The sequence below is a fragment of the Engystomops pustulosus genome, chromosome 8 (assembly GCF_040894005.1).
Source record: "Engystomops pustulosus chromosome 8, aEngPut4.maternal, whole genome shotgun sequence".
Lineage (NCBI taxonomy): Eukaryota > Metazoa > Chordata > Amphibia > Anura > Leptodactylidae > Engystomops > Engystomops pustulosus.
In genome coordinates this window covers 104,080,194-104,099,377 of record NC_092418.1, presented here as the reverse complement: position 1 = coordinate 104,099,377, position 19,184 = coordinate 104,080,194, and the positions used below count along the sequence as shown (strand labels likewise).

The 19,184-nt window shown below is 49.7% G+C and overlaps 1 protein-coding gene across 4 annotated transcripts in view; it reads left to right on the top strand.

Annotated features, from left to right (window-relative positions):
• SEMA5B (semaphorin 5B) overlaps window positions 1-19,184 on the top strand; it is a 146,766-nt gene that overhangs the window by 41,155 nt on the left and 86,427 nt on the right. The window lies entirely within an intron of this gene.

Below are 19,184 nucleotides of genomic sequence, written 5' to 3'. Positions count from 1 at the left end.
GGTGGAGGTCCCCCTGCAGGTGGTTTGTTACAGTGTATCATTGCAGCTGGATAAATCCCAGTGTGTCCTCAGATGATTGTCGTCACTGATACATTGTAACAAGTTCTCTACACAAGCAGAATGTGGGGCAAACACTGGGACACCCCTGAGCCTATCCTCAGAAATCCAGCAGACAATCTGTGTGAACCTGCATGGAAACCCCCCAGGGGCCTTAATCCAGAGCGAGGCCTTGCGTGTTCTGATTCACTGACAGCAAGCAGAGATGTTGGCAGAGGCTCTCAGAGTTCTGTATGATTGCTCCCGTTCTCCTCCTGGATCCTGGTTTGCTTTGTCTCCTCGGGCAGCGGTTGCCCCTGTGTTGTGTATATTTACAAACATTCTGGGAAAGAGTTAATGAAGCGGGGCGCAGCGCCCCCCGTGACCGGATCATTAACAGAGACACATTATGAGGTTTCTCTATAGAGGCTGCACGGTGCATTAGGGACCCGGGATCCTCCGCAACAACTCGCCCCATTGTCCTGCAAATTGGGGCCTCATTGGCAATTCTTTGGCTTGTCAAACACAGGGAGCGATGAAGGACAGGGTGGGTCACCTACCTCCGCAGTGCATGATGGGTAGGAGAGTCCAGAACAAAGGCGCTGGAATGGCTGATTGGACCTCGTTCCCGGGCGGCATTGTATGGGAGCACATTGTGTATCCTGCTCTCTATGGAAATCCTATAGTGTTTGGGAATGAGGAATGGGAGTAGCACTATGTATGAGGCCGGCGCCGCGCATCTTCATCTTTATAGGGTCCTATCAGACTCCAGATGTCCCACGATGCCTCCAGACCTCCCTCTATAGACTGCACCTGCTCATCCAGAGCCCCCTGGTTCATGAATAAGACAAGTGCCGCATATCTCCATCCTCATAGGGTCCTATCGTGCTCCAGATACCTCCCTCTATTGACTGCACCTACTCATCCTGAGCCTCCTGGTTCATGAATAAGACCAGTGCCGCATATCTCCATCCTTATCGGGTCCTATCATACTCCAGATGTCTTCCTCTGTAGACTGCACCTGCTAATCCTGAGCCTCCTGGTTCATGAATTAGACCAGTGCCGCATATCTCCATCCTTATAGGGTCCTATCATGCTCCAGATATCTCCCTCTATTGACTGCACCTACTCATCCTGAGCCTCCTGGTTCATGAATAAGACCAGTGCTGCATATCTCTATCCCTATAGGGTCCTATCATGTTCCAGATGTCCCTTGATGCCTTCCAGACCTCCCTATATAGACTGCACCTACTCATCCTGAGCCCCCTGGTTCATGAATAAGACCAGTGCTGCATTTCTCCATCCTTATAGGATCCTATCAGACTCCAGATGTCTTCCAGACCTCCCTCTATTGAATGCTCCTGTTCATCCTGGGCCTCCTGGTTCATGAATGAGTTTACTGTGGCAGCTGGGTGACAATTTACATGAGTTTCATAATGACACCACATGCGTTTCTCCTGGTGCTGGCGTGGTGCGGGGATGTTGCGCTGACCGGGGGTTGGGGTGACCGTGTCTCACTCCTTCTTTATGAGATTCCTCCACCTGGAAGACGTTGTGATTATCTCCTGTAATTCCGGGGCTTTACTTAATGCCGCTATTACAGAAGCGATCTGAAATAATAGCGCCGCTCGCGGAACGCTTCTCCCATGTAATAAATAAAAGATCAATTACTATGGAAATTACGCCGGATTATCAGGGAATTGTATTTCTGGGATTATCTCTGTAATTGAAGTAATAAATAAGACAAAGTGTATTATGAAAATTAACATGAGTGCGGCCGTGGCGGGGAGGGGGCCGGACGCTGAGTCACCGCCACCACGGACACCGCAATGAAATTGTCACCCCGCTTTATTATCCATCTCCACCTCATACATTGCATCCTGAGGGTTGGATCCTCTACTTCCTGGGGGGCTGGATCCTCTACGTCCTGGGGGGCTGGATCCTCTATGTCCTGGGGGGCTGGATCCTCTATGTCCTGGGGGGCTGGATCCTTTATGTCCTGGGGGGCTGGATCCTCTATGTCCTGGGGGGCTGGATCCTCTACGTCCTGGGGGCTGGATCCTCTATGTCCTGGGGGGCTGGATCCTCTATGTCCTGGGGGGCTGGATCCTCTACGTCCTGGGGGGCTGGATCCTCTACGTCCTGGGGGGCTGGATCCTCTACGTCCTGGGGGGCTGGATCCTCTACGTCCTGGTGGGCTGGATCCTCTACGTCCTGGGGGCTGGATCCTCTACGTCCTGGGGGCTGGATCCTCTACGTCCTGGGGGGCTGGATCTTCTACGTCCTGGGGGGCTGGATCTTCTACGTCCTGGGGGGCTGGATCCTCTACGTCCTGGGGGGCTGGATCCTCTACGTCTAGGGGGTTGGATCCTCTACATCCTGGGGGGCTGGATCCTCTAAATCCTGGGGGGCCGGATCCTCTACATCCTGGGGGACCAGATCCTCTACGTTCTGGGGGGTCCGGATCCTCTACATTCTGGGGGGGCTGGATCCTCTACATTCTGGGGGGGCCGGATCCTCTACATTCTGGGGGGGCCGGATCCTCTACATTCTGGGGAGGATGGATCCTCTACATCCTGGGGGGGCTGGATCCTCCACGTCCTGGGGGGTCAGGATCCTCTACGTCCTGGTGGGCTGTATCCTCTACATCCTGGGGGGGCTGGATCCTCTACTTCCTTCTTGGGGGGGGCTGGATCCTCTACATCCTGGGGGGGGCTGGATCCTCCACGTCCTGGGGGGTCAGGATCCTCTACGTCCTGGGGGGCTGGATTCTCTACATCCTGGGGGGCCGGATCCTCCACGTCCTGGGGGGGCCGGATCCTCCACGTCCTGGGGGGGGCGGATCCTCCACGTCCTGGGGGGGCCGGATCCTCCACGTCCTGGGGGGGCCGGATCCTCCACGTCCTGGGGGGGCCGGATCCTCTACGTCCTATGGGGGACGGATCCTCTACGTCCTATGGGGGACGGATCCTCTACATCCTCGGGGGCCGGATCCTCTACGTCCTGGGGGGCCGGATTCTCTATGTCCCGGGGGGGCATCCTGGAGGGGCTGGATCTGATGGAGGATTGGGGTCGTCATCTTGTATGAATGATACCTGTTATCACTTCCTCCGTTCTGCAGGTATTGGGGGTCCTTACAGTGTTCCCGGGAGCCTCTTGCTGCAGAATAACCCGGTTATCCGTATCCAGGGCCGCACAAGTGTTTCTGGTTTCTATCGGAGAAGTTTTGGATGGAGAGTTAGTGGAGCGGGGGAGGGGGGATCGGCTCTACGAGTGGCGTCCACGGCAGGCTGGATTGTTTTGCCGATAGCCGGATGCTGTAATACGTTTTCATTTGGTTTTGCTTCGGCGGACGACGCGTGGAGAACACCCATAAAATATCATTTGCAACAAATTGACGTTATAAATTGAAGCTGTTGCCTTCAGAGTCTGTCAGCAGCACAGATTTATGGCGTCTTTCGGGAAGGCCTCTGTCCGGCGGCTGCAGGAGGACGCACTCTATCCCTGGTAAGGCCATGTTCACACGTGTGTTCTTCATGTGTGCGGTTTCTGTGGATGCAGAGAATCTCTAAACAATGAAAGTCCAACACAGATCCTGCGGCAGACAGATGATCTGGGAGAATACGCCGCACGTCACCCACCATCTCCTTGGGCAGGTTTTGGAGTCAGTTTTACCCTGCGTTACGGTCACCCAGCTTTCCCAGACTCCTGAGAGGTGAATCTGCCTCCTACCCCAGGATTGTCAGCGCCATCGAGCCTCCGCACCATGTAGACCCGTGGGACCTTGCTGGACCCCCCTCCTGTCACAATCAGTCCAGCATCCCGCATTCGATGAAGCTTTTAAATTTGCACATTTTAAATATATTGACCCCCAAAACTGACCTTACCACCCCCATCCGTTCCCATCTCGCAGCATTGATGCAATATTCTCTTTGTTCCCTTGTATTTGTTTATGGGGGAGGGGGATTATACCCCTGGGACCTCCGCCTTACCCAGATCCGTCTCTTCCCCCAAAGATCTGATCCCATAGACATATCAAGATCCGGATACAGGGGTCCTCCCCAAAATGCAAGAAAATGTAGAATATACAATGAAGACGCGGCTCAGACCTCAGTGGCTGCGGCCACATTGTCTGCACCTCGCCAGGACACATCTCCGTGTGAGTTTAGAAATCCTCCTCTGATCATATTCACACAAGGCATTTTATGGGAATCATGTCAGAGCGTTGTGTCAGATCCACGGAGGATTGTTGGGTTCGTGATTTGGCATCGGGTCCATAGTGTTGAATTAGTGTTTGGCCATAGAGTCTATGATATTTCTCATGTTCAGGTAAGTCTATGGTGGACTGTCAGATCTTTTGTGGGGTGTCGGGTCTGTCGTGACGTGTCGGGTCTTTGGTGGGCTGTCGGATCTGTGTTGGGCTGTCAGGTCTTTGGTGGGCTGTCGGGTCTTTTGTGGGCTGTCAGGTCTTTGGTGGGGTGCCGGGTCTTTGGTGGGGTGCGGGGTCTATGTTGCTGTATCAGGTTTTGTTGAGACCTCCACAGTGGGGCATCTGGTCTATGGTGTTGTATCAGATTTATGTCAGGGTGTTGTGTCGGATCCATGGAGGGTCATTGGGTCCATAATTCGGTGTTGGGTTCATAGTGTGTATGGTGGGTCGTTGGATCTATGTGTTTCAGATTCATAGTAGGGGGTTGGTGTTGTATTAGGTTTATGTCAGGGTGTTGGGTTCATGTTGGGTTGACGGGTGTATGGCAGTGCATTAGACATTGTGCGGTGTTAAATATTCCGGCCTCTCGTCAGTATTCATCTCCATATTCCCTGATTTCCTGTAATCTGGAATTATTCCTGAGGATGGCGGATTACTGGAGGTGGACAGGGTTACGAGCATACGGTTGTGTTCCATACGGAGATCATTTATCACATAAGAGCGTCACCAGCTGCCGGCACACGACTCCTGGGACAATCCATAAATAAATAGCGCGGCATTGCCTTCTGGAAATCATAAGGACAATCCGGAGGCTGGGAACAGATCAAAGCCGGGGTCTGCAGGAAGTTATAGCAAAGAGCAGAACCGGCCCGTACCAGGGCTATACGTAGGTGCTACACCATCCATAGGAGGAGGGGAGGGGGACGCATGTGGTTCGTGTATCCGCAGCCTTTGTCTCGGCTTCGCTCCTTTCTAAAGGCTCCGAGAAGAAAGGAAAAGATTATAGAGACAAAATGATAAACCACAGAAAAGCTGCACAGAGCTGAAGCCTCGTCACAGCGTTGCAGCCTCATAATCACTTCCATTCTTCTGCCTGTGTGCATTGAGATGGCGCCTGAGAATAGAGGGGGTGCACAGAGACCCCCCCCCGGCCCGTCCTGCCACACAACTTGTGAAGTAGGAGTTTTTGTTGTTTTCCCTCTTCTATTCTGCGGATTGCTGGACGCGGCTCTTGGGCTTTGTTCTCAAAGGAAGAATGGGGAAAAAAACACAAAAAATAATGAAATTAAAGCAGAAGATAAATGTTTGTGTGCAGAGCGGAGACGCGGTGAGAATGTACAAGGCCGAGTCTTTTCCATCCGCGATCTGCTCCATTCAGAGGCGACCAGCTGCACGCAGATTCCTATCAGATGACATCACCGGGGGATGGGAACCGGGACCAGGACCCCCCGACGACTCATAGTGCAAGATACAGGACCAGCCGCTCCATCGCTCCATCACCAGGGGAGGATGGGAAGTGGGGCCAGGGACCAGGACCCCCGACGCCTCCTAGTACAAGATACAGGACCGGTCACTCCATCACTGGGGGGAGGATGAGAACCAGGACCCCCCGACGACTCGCAGTACAAGATACAGGACCGGGCCGCTCCATCACCGGAGGGAGGATGGGAACCGAGACCAAGACCCCTGACGCCACATAGTACAAGATATAGGACTAGCCACTCCATCACCAGGGGGGGGAGGATGGGAACCGGAACCCGGGACCAGGACCCCCTGACGCCTATATTGCAAGATACACAATCGGCCGCTCCATCACCGAGGGAAGGATGGGAACCGGGACCAGGACCTGCAGGCACCTCATAGTGCAAAATAAAGGACCAGGTGGTCCATCACGCGGGGTGCATGGGAGCGGATGGGAATCGGTACCAGGGCCCTCAAGGCCTCATTGTACAAGATTACTAAATACAGAACAGGCTGCTCCATCACCCGAGGGAGGATGGGAACTGGAACCCCTGACTCCTCGTAGTGCAAGATACAGGACTGGCCACTCCATCAACGGAAGGAGGATGGGAACCGGGACCAGGACCCCCGACGCCTCCTAGTACAAGATAAAGGACTGGCCTCTCCATCACTGGGGGGAGGATGGGGCCTGGGACCAAGAGCCCCGACACCACATAGTGAAGATATATGACTGGCCGCTCCATCACCGGGGGGAGGATGGGAACGGGAACTCAGGACGAGAACCCCCTGACGCCTCATAGTGCAAGATACCGGACTGGCCGCTCCATCACTGGGGGGAGGATGGGAGCCAGGACCAGGACCTGCAGACACCTCATAGTGCAAGATGAAGGACCGGCTGCTCCATCACCGGGGGAGGATGGGAATCGGGACCAGGACCCCCTACGCCTCATAGTACAAGATACAGCACCCGCTGCTCCATCACCGAGGAAGAATGGGAACCGGGACCAGGACCCCCGAACCTCGTAGTGCAAGATACAGCACCGGCTGCTCCTTCACCGGAAGGAGGATGGGAACCTGGACCCCCGACGTCTCCTAGTATAGGATACAGGACTGGCCGCCCCATCACTGGGGGAAGGGATGGGAACCGGGATCAAGACCCCCGACGCCACATAGTACAGGATATTGGACCGGCCGCTCCATCACCGGGGGAGGATGGGAACCGAGACTAGGACACCCCAACGCCTCATAGTACAAGATACAGCATCAGCTGCTCCATCACCGGGGGAGGATGGGAACCGGGACCAGGACCCACGACGCCTCATTGAACAACATACAGGACCCGCCGCTCTATCACACTGGTGGGGGTGAGGACCAGGACATCCCGATGCCTCGTAGTGCAAGACCAGTCGCTCTATCACATGGGGGGGGTGGGGGTGTGGGGTTGAGAACCTGGACCTGGACACCCCGATGCCTGGTAGTGCAAGATACAGGACTGGCCGCTCCATCACCAGGGGGAGGATGGGAAACGGCCCTGTGTTTGGAGGAGGGATAGAAGTATCTTGTTTTTATATTATTTCTTTGTATTTATTCCTTTTCTTCAGTTTTTGTTATTTTTTGTAATATTCTCTTTTTTGATTTTCATTATCTTGACCTTTTGTTATTTTATCACTTTTCGTCCTTTTCTTCTCTTTCTTTTGTGTTTTCCTTGGTTTATGTCTTTTCCCCGGCCGGATTCTCACAATGACTTTATATCAGTAATGATTATAAAATGTCATAAATGTAAAAATAATCCATTTCCTGATGATACACAAAGGAAATTAATTTCCAATCAATTTTTGGAGAGGCGTTTGGCCTGAGGTGATGGAAACGTTACCATAAATGATTAGGTTCATTAAGAATTCACGGGCTTCCTGGGGCTTGTTTGATGTCCGGCGCCTTCCTAAACGATATATATGAGGCCGTTATGAAGGATTCCCTGTGGGCGGAGGATCCGGTTCTGGATAATAACCTACTCTGTAAGTTTCAGAGTAAGGACTTTGTGAAACCATCAATCAACCCAAATTTGTGACCCTAATGTAGAACCCTAACCTTCCACTGTGACCCTAATATACTACCCTAACCTTCCACTGTGACCCTAATATACTACCCTAACCTGCCACTGTGACCCTAATATACTACCCTAACCTTCCACTGTGACCCTAATATACTATCCTAACCTTCCACTGTGACCCTAATGTAGAACCCTAACTTTCCACTGTAACCCTAATATACTACCCTAATCCACCACTGTGACCCTAATATACTACCCTAACCTTCCACTGTGACCCTAATGTACAATCCTTACCTTCTACTGTGACCCTAATATACTACCCTAATCTTCCACTGTGACCCTAATATACTACCCTAACCTTCCACTGTGACCCTAATATACTACCCTAACCTTCCACTGTGACCCTAATATACTACCCTAACCTTCCACTGTGACCCTAATATACTACCCTAACCTTCCACTGTGATCCTAATATAGTACCCTAACCTTCCACTGTGACCCTAATATACTACCCTAACCTTCCACTGTGACCCTAATATACTACCCTAACCTTCCACTGTGACCCTAATATACTACCCTAACCTTCCACTGTGACCCTTTTATACTACCCTAACCTTCCACTGTGACCCTTTTATACTACCCTAACCTTCCACTGTGACCCTAATATACTACCCTAACCTTCCACTGTGACCCTAATATACTACCCTGACTTTCCACTGTGACCCTTAGGGCCAAGTGGAAGGTTAGGGTTGTACATTGGGGTCACAGTGGAAGGTTAGGGTTGTACTTAATGTACAACCCTAACCTTCCACTGTGACCCTAATGTACAATCCTACCTTTCCACCGTGACCCTTAGGTACAACCCTAACCTTCCACTTTGACCTTTATTTACAACCCAAACCTTCCACTGTGACCCTAATCGTTCCATATAACCTTATATTTATCCAGCACCCCTTCCCCATTCCTAATCTACAACTATAAACATATAAACTGTATTCAGCAGATGGGACTCTACATCCCTGGACCATAAATGACCTTGAGTCTATTATAAAGTGTATTGGAAATATTTTTCCATGTGACCTCAGATGTGCGTCCTCTGCTCCGGGCACTTGCTGCATAATAATAATGAGAGTCTATATGTCACCTGCAGCTAATGAAGGGTTAATGTGAGGCTGCAGCGGTTATTTGGCGGCTCTTGACTCGGTGCCGGGCGGGGGGCTGATGGAATGACACCTCTCAGGGTTCTGGCTCAGATTGCGTTTCTAAAAATACTTGGTTCAATTGCTTCTGAGAGTCGCGGAGAATGATGGCCGGGCTACGGGGGTGCAATAGTTAATGAGACCGGAATTAACAGAGAGGACAAGGGGAGAGTTACACTTTACAGGAATCCCATACTCCTTAGTAGGTAAGATGGCGGTCACCCCCTGCATGGGGCGTCCAATGTGGCCTCTCTATTAACATGACTTCCTGTTTCCTGTATCGGTTGATTTATTGACTTCTCATATCCTGTTTCTGTGTGGTCAATCAACTTTCTGTTTCCCATATCAGCGTGATCCTGTATCGTTGGATCTATGGACCTCCTGTATCCTTTACCTGTGTGATCTATTGACTTCGGGGTTCCTTTATCATGGGATCTACTGACCTCCTCTTTCCATTAACTGTGTGATCCTATTGACTTTCCTTTTATGGGTGGGATCTATTGACTTCCTGTATCGTTGAGATCTATTGACTTCCTGTTTCTTTTATGGGTGGGATCTATTGACTGCATCTTTCCTTTGCCTGTGTGACCCTATTGAATTCCTGTTTCCTTTTATGGGTGGGATCTATTGGCTTCCTGTTTCCTTTATCAGTGTGATCTATTAGCTTCCTGTTTCCTTTATCGGTGGGATCTATTGGCTTCCTGTTTCCTTTATCGGTGTGATCTATTAGCTTCCTGTTTCCTTTATTGGTGTGATCTATTGACTTCCTGTTTCCTTTATCGGTGTGATCTATTGACTTCCTGTTTCCTTTATCGGTGTGATCTATTAGCTTCCTGTTTCCTTTATTGGTGTGATCTATTGACTTCCTGTTTCCTTTATCGGTGGGATCTATTAGCTTCCTGTTTCCTTTATTGGTGTGATCTATTGACTTCCTGTTTCCTTTATCGGTGGGATCTATTGGCTTCCTGTTTCCTTTATCGGTGGGATCTATTGGCTTCCTGTTTCCTTTATCAGTGTGATCTATTGGCTTCCTGTTTCCTTTATCGGTGGGATTTATTGGCTTCCTATTTCCTTTATCGGTGGGATCTATTGGCTTCCTGTTTCCTTTATCGGTGGGATCTATTGGCTTTCTGTTTCCTTTATCGGTGGGATCTATTGGCTTCCTGTTTCCTTTATCGGTGGGATCTATTGGCTTCCTGTTTCCTTTATCGGTGGGATCTATTGGCTTCCTGTTTCCTTTATCGGTGTGATCTATTGGCTTCCTGTTTCCTTTATCGGTGAGATCTATGGACTTACTGGTTCCCTTAGCAGTGGGATCTATTGATTTCCTGTTTCCTTTATTGGTGCAATCTGTTAGCTTCCTGTATCCTGTATTGTTGTTCTCGTCTGGCTATCCATTGATTACTTTCTGGGATTTTTCCCACTTCCTTTTCCCGATCCATGACTTACAGCTGTCATTACGGTCTTTCTCTTGTTCTTTTCCGCTCTGGGAACGTCTTGTTCTCCAGATTTGCGGGGCGGAGAATTCTCGGTTATATTTTCAGGTTAATGAGACAAATTGGTTCAGCAGAACTTCATAAAAGCCCAGTGATTGCGTGTAAATATTATCCGGCGCCGGCCTGGAGAAGTCTCCCTTTTATTTCGGTTATAATTGGCTGCTCAGCTAGGCGTGCGCGCTATAATTGAGGCTCGGAGCTCATTGTGTGCGGCGGCTTCCTACATAATACACTATGGGCTGTGGCGGAGGAAACCCTGCACCCCCCAGTAGTGCCCTGTCCCCCTGCCCAACTGACCAAGTGATGGACATTCAAATTCCTTGTGACCGTCTTGTTATTTATAGTCAGCCTGAGCTTCCTGGTTCATCGATAGAGATTAAGACTAACAGAGTGCTGGAGAATACACCATTTATGGCTGTCAGTGCTGATTATTATTTTCATATATAATTTAAAGCGATCTATCAGCCGGTGTGAACATGCAGTCTGCAACCCAGTACTAATATTGTCCCTGGAGAGACTTGTAATTAGACCTCACACTGCTTTGCTCTGTGCTCTCTGCAGCCAGTATTATGTACTGGTCCTGGAGAGATGTGTAGACCACTGTGTATGATATTAGTAGCAGCAGGACTGTGGCATATGGATTTATATTCCAGGATTGTAGCTTCTCCAAGTGCACTAGGGGTGTGTCCTCACACTGCTGTGCTCCGTCCTCACTCTGGCCGCAGCCTGCAGATGATGGAGTGTGGTGTCGCCCGCCACCCCTGCTGTGCCTGCCGCCCGCTTCTGCCTGAAACGTATGAGAGGCAGAGGAGTCATCCCCCAGAGGGGTCGTTCTGCAGGAGGAAGCGGAGGTCCTCTCTCCGGGGGCTGCGGGTCACATCTGCTCTTCCTTTGTATTGTATCCTATGATTTGTGGATGACAGGCTGAGGACCTCCGCCCGGGCGGCGCTGCGGTGCAAGGCTCAGCATCCGGGAGAGTTTTGGGGGCACCCGTCACCTGGACATTAGATGACCCTAGATCTGGGCTATATCAGGATCAAGAGCTCTGTTCATCCTGGTCCTCCTGATTCATGAATAGAATTCTAGAAGGATTACACGGGCAGTGGAGGTAGGAGGGACGGGGCCTAAGGGACTGCAGCATTAGACACGTGTGTTACACACATTGCGCCCTTTCTGTACATATTATACACAGGGTCTTGTTCATCCTGATTCCTCTGGTTCATGATAAAACTTTCAAATCCACCATAAAAGCAAAACTTGGGTCAACTCTGGGGGTACTGGTTTGGGGTGCTCCCCAATTATGGCTTCAGGGAGTGGACTCCGGATCAGTTGCTCACTGAGTGGCGCTGGCCCTGGGGCGGTGGTGGCGGTGGCGCTCAGGAGCCGGTTGTGATGGTTTCCCGCGAGCTTCAGCATCCAGAATACATTTTTCCTCATTAACGCCGTGATTTTAAGATCGCTATAAAACGCCGGTGATGCTTCGTGTGGGTTTTGATGAATGTGCAATTATCCTAAAAATAGCGGCTCTGTCACTGTGTGATTTATCTCCAGTTTGGGGAAAAGGGATTCAAATGGAGTGGCACAAGAGGGAGACAAAGGCCTCTACCAGGGGCTATGGGTCGACGACATTGAAGGTGCAGAGGGTCGGGGAGAGAAAAGCGACGCACAGAGGTGAGGGAGAAACGGGAAAGGGGGCAGAGAAGAGCAACGCAGAGTAACGTAGAGGTCCTAACGGGTCAGCACTTGCTCCTGGCTGGTGAGCGTTTGCTCCTGGCAGGTGAGTGCCTGCTTGTGTCTGGTGATGGTGAGCGCTTGCTCCTGACTAATGATGGTGAGCGCTTGCTCCTGTCTGAAGATGGTGAGTGCTTGCTCCTGGCTGGTAATGGTGAGACCCTTCTCCTGACGGGTGAGCGCCTGCTCCTGTCTGGTGATGGTGAGCGCTTGCTCCTGGCTGAAGATGGTGAGCGCCTGCTCGTGGCTGGTGATGGTGAGCGCCTGCTCGTGGCTGGTGATGGTGAGCGCCTGCTCGTGGCTGGCGATGGTGAGCGCCTGCTCGTGGCTGGTGATGGTGAGCGCCTGCTCGTGGCTGGTGATGGTGAGCGCTTGCTCCTGGCTGGTGATGGCGAGCGCTTGCTCCCGTCTGGTGATGGTGAGCGCTTGCTCCTGGCTGGTGATGGTGAGCGCTTGCTCCTGGCTGGTGATGGCGAGCGCTTGCTCCTGTCTGTTGATGGTGAGCGCCTGCTCCTGTCTGGTGATGGTGAGCGCTAGTGGGCCAGCGCTTGCTCCGGTGTGTGCGCTGCGGTGGTGGTGACTGATGATTGCGGGTGTTGTATCTTGGCCCGGCTGGGGCGTGCACGGCATGTGATGATGGTGGCCGCTCTCTATCGGCGATGTCTGCACAGCTGGAAAGTGGCTTTAAGGTTTCAATTAGGAGGCGCAGTGCAGCAGAACTCGGCGCTGACCCGGGGCTGATGGATTTGTCGCGGGGTTATCTGTCACTCGCCAGGGATTAATGTCATCTGCTGTAAGACACGCGCGGCTATTAGTCAGCGGCAGCGCCTCACCTGTCCGCTCCGGGGAGAAGACATCTGTCTGCCGAGATCTCCACCAGGACGCGGCGCGGGGGGTGGCGCTACCTTTTCCATCCTGTACGGATGACTGCGTCTCATCCGGGATCAGGGGATAAATCCTTACTTTGTAACATCAGCGGCCATGACCCAAGGATAAGATATATAGAACGTTGTGTGATTATTTTTTTTTTGTACATTTTTTTTTTGTTTTCAAGACATTCTTAAAGGAGAAAAACTTGTGTGACACAAAATCCACATAAAGGAGCCTGTCAGTAGGAGTTACTTTGCAGACCATGTGATCAAGGCTATGAACCTTGCCGCCCCAAATGTTATGTATTGTCCGTGGTGTGATGTGTAATCAGACCTCACACTGCTGTGCCCTGTGCTCTCTGCAGCCAGTGTTATGTATTGTCCCTGGAGAGATGTGTAATCATACATTTGTGTGCACTGGCACCCGTTACACAGCCATCATGGCGCCAAGCACTGGCACATCACTCTGCAGTAATAGCCACCCCTGTCAGTGGGTGATGATGGCGTCTCTGACCTTCTTCTGAACGCAAAGAATATAAAAGCCAATTCTCTGGTTTTCTGCCCATATTGTGAGGCGGCGGGTGGCAGAATGATACATCCCCGAGCTCAGGCTGGAGAGGCTTTCATCTGTATGTAGTGAGCTCCCCCTAGTGGTGGTGTATAATCTGTATGTAGTGATCTCCCCCTAGTGGTGGTGTATAACCTGTATGTAGTGATCTCCCACTAGTGGTGGTGTATAATCTGTATGTAGTGAGCTCCCCCTAGTGGTGGTGTATAATCTGTATGTAGTGAGCTCCCACTAGTGGTGGTGTATAATCTGTATGTAGTGAGCTCCCCCTAGTGGTGGTGTATAATCTGTATGTAGTGAGCTACCCCTAATGGTGGTAAATAATCTGTATGTAGTGAGCCCCCCCTAGTGGTGGTGTATAATCTGCATGTAGTGATCTCCCCCTAGTGGTGGTGTATAATCTGTATGTAGTGAGCTACCCCTAATGGTGGTAAATAATCTGTATGTAGTGATCTCCCCCTAGTGGTGGTGTATAATCTGTATGTTGTGAGCTCCCCCTAGTGGTGGTGTAAAATCTGTATGTAGTGAGCTCCACCTAGTAGTGGTGTATAATCTGTATGTAGTGATCTCCTCCTAGTGGTGGTGTATAATCTGTATGTAGTGATCTCCTCCTAGTGGTGGTGTATAATCTGTATGTAGTGATCTCTCTAGTGGTGGTGTATAATCTGTATGTAGTGAGCTCCCCCTAGTGGTGGTATATAATCTGTATGTAGTGAGGTCCCCCTAGTGGTGGTGTATAATCTGTATGTAGTGATCTCCCCCTAGTGGTGGTGTATAATCTGTATGTAGTGATCTACCCTACTGCTGGTGTATAATCTGTATGTAGTGATCTCCCCCTAGTGGTGGTGTATAATCTGTATGTAGTGAGCTCCCCCTAGTGGTGGTGTATAATCTGTATGTAGTGATCTCCTCCTAGTGGTGGTGTATAATCTGTATGTAGTGCGCTCCCCCTAGTGGTGGTGTATAATCTGTATGTAGTGATCTCCCCCTAGTGGTGGTGTATAATCTGTATGTAGTGAGCTCCCACTAGTGGTGGTAGAATGATACATCCCCGAGCTCAGGCTGGAGAGGCTTTCATCTGTATGTAGTGAGCTCCCACTAGTGGTGGTGTATAATCTGTATGTAGTGAGCTTCCCCTAGTGGTGGTGTATAATCTGTATGTAGTGAGCTACCCTTAATGGTGGTAAATAATCTGTATGTAGTGAGCCCCCCCTAGTGGTGGTGTATAATCTGCATGTAGTGATCTCCCCCTAGTGGTGGTGTATAATCTGTATGTAGTGAGCTACCCCTAATGGTGGTAAATAATCTGTATGTAGTGATCTCCCCCTAGTGGTGGTGTATAATCTGTATGTTGTGAGCTCCCCCTAGTGGTGGTGTAAAATCTGCATGTAGTGAGCTCCACCTAGTAGTGGTGTATAATCTGTATGTAGTGATCTCCTCCTAGTGGTGGTGTATAATCTGTATGTAGTGAGCTCCCCCTAGTGGTGGTGTATAATCTGTATGTAGTGATCTCTCTAGTGGTGGTGTATAATCTGTATGTAGTGAGCTCCCCCTAGTGGTGGTATATAATCTGTATGTAGTGAGGTCCCCCTAGTGGTGGTGTATAATCTGTATGTAGTGATCTCCCCCTAGTGGTGGTGTATAATCTGTATGTAGTGATCTCCCCCTAGTGGTGGTGTATAATCTGTATGTAGTGAGCTCCCCCTAGTGGTGGTGTATAATCTGTATGTAGTGATCTCCTCCTAGTGGTGGTGTATAATCTGTATGTAGTGCGCTCCCCCTAGTGGTGGTGTATAATCTGTATGTAGTGATCTCCCCCTAGTGGTGGTGTATAATTTGTATGTAGTGAGCTCCCCCTAGTGGTGGTGTATAATCTGTATATAGTGAGCTCCCCCTAGTGGTGGTGTATAATCTGTATGTAGTGATCTCCCTAGTGCTGGTGTATAATCTGTATGTAGAGAGCTCCCCCTATTGGTGCTGTATAATCTGTATGTAGTGAGCTCCCCCTAGTGGTGGTGTATAATTTGTATGTAGTGAGCTCCCCCTAGTGGTGGTGTATAATCTGTATGTAGTCAGCTCCCCCTAGTGGTGGTGTATAATCTGTATGTATTGAGCTCCCTAGTGGTGGTGTATAATCTGTATGTAGTGAGCTCCCCCTAGTGGTGGTGTATAATCTGTATGTAGTGATCTCCCTAGTGGTGGTGTATAATCTGTATGTAGAGAGCTCCCCCTATTGGTGCTGTATAATCTGTATGTAGTGAGCTCCCCCTAGTGGTGGTGTATAATCTGTATGTAGTGATCTCCTCCTAGTGATGGTGTGTAATCTGTATGTAGTGAGCTCCACCTAGTGGTGGTGTATAATGTGTATGTAGTGATCTCCCCCTAGTGGTGGTGTATAATGTGTATGTAGTGATCTCCCCCTAGTGGTGATGTATAATCTGTATGTAGTGAGCTCCCCCTAGTGGTGGTGTGTAATCTGTATGTAGTGATCTCCCCCTAGCGGTGGTGTATAATCTGTATGTAGTGAGCTCCCCCTAGTGGTGGTGTATAATCTGTATGTAGTGAGCTCCTCCTAGTGGTGGTGTTTAATCTGTATGTAGTGATCTCCCCCTAGTGGTGGTGTATAATCTGTATGTAGTGAGCTCCACCTAGTGGTGGTGTATAATGTGTATGTAGTGATCTCCCCCTAGTGGTGGTGTATAATGTGTATGTAGTGATCTCCCCCTAGTGGTGATGTATAATCTGTATGTAGTGAGCTCTCCCTAGTGGTGGTGTATAATCTGTATGTAGTGAGCTCCCCCTAGTGGTGGTGTATAATCTGTATGTAGTGATCTCTCTAGTGGTGGTGTATAATATGTATGTAGTGAGCTCCCCCTAGTGGTGGTATATAATCTGTATGTAGTGAGGTCCCCCTAGTGGTGGTGTATAATCTGTATGTAGTGATCTCCCCCTAGTGGTGGTGTATAATCTGTATGTAGTGATCTCCCCCTACTGCTGGTGTATAATCTGTATGTAGTGATCTCCCCCTAGTGGTGGTGTATAATCTGTATGTAGTGAGCTCCCCCTAGTGGTGGTGTATAATCTGTATGTAGTGATCTCCTCCTAGTGGTGGTGTATAATCTGTATGTAGTGCGCTCCCCCTAGTGGTGGTGTATAATCTGTATGTAGTGATCTCCCCCTAGTGGTTGTGTATAATTTGTATGTAGTGAGCTCCCCCTAGTGGTGGTGTATAATCTGTATATAGTGAGCTCCCCCTAGTGGTGGTGTATAATCTGTATGTATTGAGCTCCCTAGTGGTGGTGTATAATCTGTATGTAGTGAGCTCCCCCTAGTGGTGGTGTATAATCTGTATGTAGTGATCTCCCTAGTGCTGGTGTATAATCTGTATGTAGAGAGCTCCCCCTATTGGTGCTGTATAATCTGTATGTAGTGAGCTCCCCCTAGTGGTGGTGTATAATTTGTATGTAGTGAGCTCCCCCTAGTGGTGGTGTATAATCTGTATGTAGTGAGCTCCCCCTAGTGGTGGTGTATAATCTGTATGTATTGAGCTCCCTAGTGGTGGTGTATAATCTGTATGTAGTGAGCTCCCCCTAGTGGTGGTGTATAATCTGTATGTAGTGATCTCCCTAGTGGTGGTGTATAATCTGTATGTAGAGAGCTCCCCCTATTGGTGCTGTATAATCTGAATGTAGTGAGCTCCCCCTAGTGGTGGTGTATAATCTGTATGTAGTGAGCTCCTCCTAGTGATGGTGTGTAATCTGTATGTAGTGAGCTCCACCTAGTGGTGGTGTATAATGTGTATGTAGTGATCTCCCCCTAGTGGTGGTGTATAATGTGCATGTAGTGATCTCCCCCTAGTGGTGATGTATAATCTGTATGTAGTGAGCTCCCCCTAGTGGTGGTGTATAATCTGTATGTAGTGAGCTCCCTCTAGTGGTGGTGTATAATCTGTATGTAGTGATCTCCCCCTAGCGGTGGTGTATAATCTGTATGTAGTGAGCTCCCCCTAGTGGTGGTGTATAATCTGTATGTAGTGAGCTCCTCCTAGTGGTGGTGTTTAATCTGTATGTAGTGATCTCCCCCTAGTGGTGGTGTATAATCTGTATGTAGTGAGCTCCACCTAGTGGTGGTGTATAATGTGTATGTAGTGATCTCCCCCTAGTGGTGGTGTATAATGTGTATGTAGTGATCTCCCCCTAATGGTGATGTATAATCTGTATGTAGTGAGCTCCCCCTAGTGGTGGTGTATAATCTGTATGTAGTGAGCTCCCCCTAGTGGTGATGTATAATCTGTATGTAGTGAGCTCCCCCTAGTGGTGGTGTATAATCTGTATGTAGTGAGCTCCCCCTAGTGGTGGTGTATGATCTGTATGTAGTGAGCTCCTCCTAGTGGTGGTGTTTAATCTGTATGTAGTGATCTCCCCCTAGTGGTGGTGTATAATCTGTATGTAGTGATCTCCCCCTAGTGGTGGTGTATAATCTGTATGTAGTGAGCTCCCCCTAGTGGTGGTGTATAATCTGTATGTAGTGATCCCCCCCCAGTGGTGGTGTATAATTTGTATGTAGTGATCTCCCCCTAGCGGTGGTGTATAATCTGTATGTAGCGAGCTCCCCCTAGTGGTGGTGTATAATGTGTATGTAGTGAGCTCCCCCTAGTGGTGGTGTATAATGTGTATGTAGTGAGCTCCCCCTAGTGGTGATGTATAATCTGTATGTAGTGATCTCCCCCCAGTGGTGGTGTATAATCTGTATGTAGTGATCTCCCCCTAGTGGTGGTGTATAATCTGTATGAAGTGATCTCCCCCTAGTGGTGGTGTATAATCTGTATGTAGTGAGCTCTCCCTAGTGGTGATGTATAATCTGTATGTAGTGATCTCCCCCTAGTGGTGGTGTATAATCTGTATGTAGTGAGCTCCCCCTAGTGGTGGTGTATAATCTGTATGTAGTGAGCTCCCCCTAGTGGTGGTGTATAATGTGTATGTAGTGAGCTCCCCCTAGTGGTGGTGTATAATGTGTATGTAGTGAGCCCCCCCTAGTGGTGGTGTATAATCTGTATGTAGTGAGCTCCCCCTAGTGGTGGTGTATAATATGTATGTAGTGATCTCCCCCTAGTGGTGGTGTATAATCTGTATGTAGTGAGCTCCCCCTAGTGGTGGTGTATAATCTGTATGTAGTGAGCTCCCCCTAGTGGTGGTGTATAATGTGTATGTAGTGAGCTCCCCCTAGTGGTGGTGTATAATCTGTATGTAGTGAGCTCCCCCTAGTGGTGGTGTATAATGTGTATGTAGTGAGCTCCCCCTAGTGGTGGTGTATAATGTGTATGTAGTGAGCTCCCCCTAGTGGTGATGTATAATCTGTATGTAGTGAGCTCCCCCTAGTGGTGGTGTATAATCTGTATGTAGTGAGCTCCCCCTAGTGGTGGTGTATAATCTGTATGTAGTGATCTCCCCCTAGCGGTGGTGTATAATCTGTATGTAGTGTGCTCCCCCTAGTGGTGATGTATAATCTGTATGTAGTGAGCTCCCCCTAGTGGTGGTGTATAATCTGTATGTAGTGAGCTCCCC